Raw genomic sequence first — 3,744 nt, 5'->3', positions numbered from 1 at the left:
CCCAAGCCCCAATGTAAAATGTATTTTTTACTGTGAGTCGTGGTGAATATAAAAAATTGAAAAATGCTAGTCTAATCCAATCTCTTCATTTTACATTTAAAGGAGAAAAAATAAGGCTCAGAGAAATCAAGTACCTTGCTCTGGCGGTTAGCATAAAGCTGGAATCAAGATGCAGAAAATCTCTCAGTCCTACTCTGCATTATAAGGACATTATCTATCACCTAGAAGAATACTTCCCATTTCCTATGTAGATCTTCTCCTACATTAGCCTTGTTGTGGTAATTAAATGTATTTCATAATTAGTAAATCACAAAAATATTGTAAATTTTATAGTTGCATTTGGAGTGAGGCAGTAGTTAATTGTTACCACTTGCTGTAGTTAATACTAGTCTTAACACCATTCTGCATTTTAACTCTGGAAAGACAGCTAACATCTGTTATTTTAAAGATTTTTATGTTGGCAGATATGTTAAGAATTGCAGGTGACACATTGTACTAGTTACTATAAACAAATTTTTAAAGAAAATAATTTTATTTTCAATAAATAGAAGGAATTTTAAAGTTGTAATCTGCCATACTGAATGAAGATATATCATTGAAAATATTTCTTTTCTTGCTAGTTCTCTGCTATGTTTGTTTCTATCAAAACATTAAATACATATTCCAAAAAAAGTTTCTGTGATTTGAAATAAAATTTGAAAAACGAAAGCTTCTCAACCGTTTCTCTAAATGTGCCCAATTAATGATACCTCTACACTTTAAAATTTTGAATTACTAGAAACAAAGTACTTAAACTTCATGGATATTTTTATATTAAGGGGTAAGAGTTATACAAATAATATATAAATATTTAAAAAAATAATATAGATTTTACTTTTCCAGTCCTCATTTTAACTGAATTTCTAAAAATTCTATTTCTAAACAGCCATGAGCCAAAGATTTAACCAGCTTGCAATATCTCTATCTTCAATAATAAAGAGGTTCATCAAGTCTTTTTGCACTGTTGCACACCACTGTGTATTTTATAAACAGAAATTTAATATAAATACTTCAATTACACATTAAAACCTAATTGCTTTTAAGATTTTGATGATAAAGAGGGTCAAAGAGGAGTAAAAAATACCAATGATTAATGCTTTAGATAATCAAAGAACCCCAATTTCCATTGTGTAGGCTTCTCCCTCCTACAGGAAAACTCAATAAATGTAGCAATGAAAAGTACAACACTTTTGCAAAGTGCACCCAGGATCTTTCTATTTGCTAACTCAGTGCCACCACCCAGATTTTGATATGGATCCTACAAGTTTACTTTTCATCACCAGTTAATATGTTTTGAACTCATACTGAAAATAGAATGCACTTTATTTTTACATGTTGTCTCTTCTCATTGCCTGTGGGAACTTGTTTTCCTTACAAAGAACATAGCTGCAAACAAAGAAGACACGGTATTTTTCTTGCCAAGGATATTTTCCTATACTGAGTGGTCCTTTGACATAGGAAGCTTACTATGACATACCAAATGTGCATGGGAAAGGGTGCAAAAGTCCGTCAGGTAAGGTAAAGAATGAGGATGAGAAACTTAGTTATCAGTGGTTTAGTGCAGTCGTTAGGAATGTCTCTTCCTCCCAGACTGTTTTGTCCCGTTCAGTGAATACTGTTTTATTCCAACATCCCTTTTCCCAACAGCCATTTAAAATAATAATGAGAAAAAAATTTTAAAGATATTTACAGTAAATGAAATTCTGTCACACATAGAGAGGGTAGGGGGAAGATGCTGATATTTTCCTGAGCATAGGATATGCTCATTGAATATGGCACCAAACCTACTTTCTGCAGTGAGTTCTTCTTACCAGCAATTGGGACAATTATTTTACTTAAATGGAAAATATTGCTACCATTCTTCTGCTACCTTAACAGCCAGAAAGCTTTTCCCAATATTGCTAATCACACTGGAGGAAGATTATAAACTCCTTTTTATACTGTGGTCTATGGCTGGTTGCCATAGCCCTCCAAAGAAAATTCAGTATTGATGTATCTCAGGACATGTTGGCCTTCTGCCCTATGTGAATTCATTCAAATTTAGAATAAAATCCAGCTGTTTAGTTTCTAATCTTGAGTTGCTTCTCGAGAAAATATGAAATCAAAAAACAAATTAAAAATGTGGAGCTCTTCAATTTGCTTGAAAAATGACAACTAGATAGTCTTAAATAAGTTCCTTTTACTTGCTCTTATATTAGTATTTAGTGTTAAAAATTATGCCAACCAGAATAGCCAGTTAAGAAACAGCAGAAAATTCCCACATGTTTCTTAAAAATAGAGACCTTTAAAAAAATCTCATTAATGACTTTGTAAATTGTACTACCTATAGTTGGTAAGGGTGCAATCAAATAAACACTCACAGTTACTGCTGGAGGTGACATAAACTGCTACCACTTTTCAGAAAAGACAATTTGACAATGTACGTGAAAAACCTTAACATGTTTGATCCTTTGATTCAGAAATTCAACTTTTAGAAATTTAGTCTAGTGAAATGTATAATTAAAGAAATGGACGAGCATTTGTGTACAAGGGTGTTCATCAAAGCATTACTTGGAATACAGAAAAGCTGGAAAAAACCTAAATATACAATAGCTGGGAACTGGCTACTAAAACGATAGGCTATTCGTATAATAGACTATCACACAGCCATAAGAAATATCTCATTTGAAATAAGTATGTACAAGCAAAGGAAAAAAAAAAAAGCACTGTTATCTTTCAATGCTGGGTTTCCAGGTGACTTTTACTTTTTTTCCATCAGCTTTATTGAGATGTAATTGACACATAACATTGTGTAAGTTTAAGGCATCCAATTGACTTGAAACTTTTATAAACTGCAAAATGATTACCACCGTAGTATTAGCTACCACCTCCATCCCATCAGTTACCACTTCTTCTTTTGTGATGGAAACATTTAAGATCTACTCTCTTAGCACTTTTACTTTCTTTACTCCTTTCTGTATTTTCCAGGTGTCCTTCAGTGTAATCTTTACTTTTTAAAAGGACTTTAAAATTCATGTGCTAGTAGTCGCATGGAGGGAAAAAAATTTTTTTAACTACAATTCAGTATAAATGAAATTTAATGCTCTCTTTACTATGATTATAACTTCCAAATATTTGCACCTCTTTCTGCCTCCGATAAATATTAAAATACGTAAGAGCCAAACGAGGTATGTCTTTTCAAGCTCCCTTTTTTCCCAAATGAAATCCCCCCAAATAAGACCCCCATATTCTCATGAAGCATATCCTCATTTTATTAGGCATGTCCATGTAACTTCTCCTCATAATTACAATTAGTTCTTATGAAGTTTATCTGTGTTTCATCTGCTGCTTCTCTGTGCTGGTAGGGACATAATCTTCCATCTTAAATTTCACCAGTATTCTCCCTTCACTTCTTCCCTCTTGCTTCTCCTATGTTCTCGAGAGTGTATGCTACGTTCTTCAGGGTCTTCTTTATTCAGAAGGTGCCATACAAAACGGTTACATAACGCAGGCTTCATTTACTGATCAGATAGTTACTGCAACAATTTCCAATCAACATCATTTAACCGACAACAGCAGTGCGGTGGGTGGAGTGCGGGGGCTACAACCTGACACAATTCATTAAGGGCTCTCAGCTGATTGACTGTCTCACACTCCAGCAGTCTCTACCAATGCAGAGTCTCTCTCTCTCTCTCTCTCTCTCTCTCTCTCTCTCTCTCTCTCTCT

Source organism: Monodon monoceros, unplaced genomic scaffold (assembly GCF_005190385.1).
Source record: "Monodon monoceros isolate NGI ecotype Baffin Bay Population unplaced genomic scaffold, NGI_Narwhal_1 Super_Scaffold_2, whole genome shotgun sequence".
Classification (NCBI taxonomy): domain Eukaryota; kingdom Metazoa; phylum Chordata; class Mammalia; order Artiodactyla; family Monodontidae; genus Monodon; species Monodon monoceros.
The sequence above is the reverse complement of the archived record's forward strand: the minus strand, read 5'-3'. Positions refer to the sequence as shown.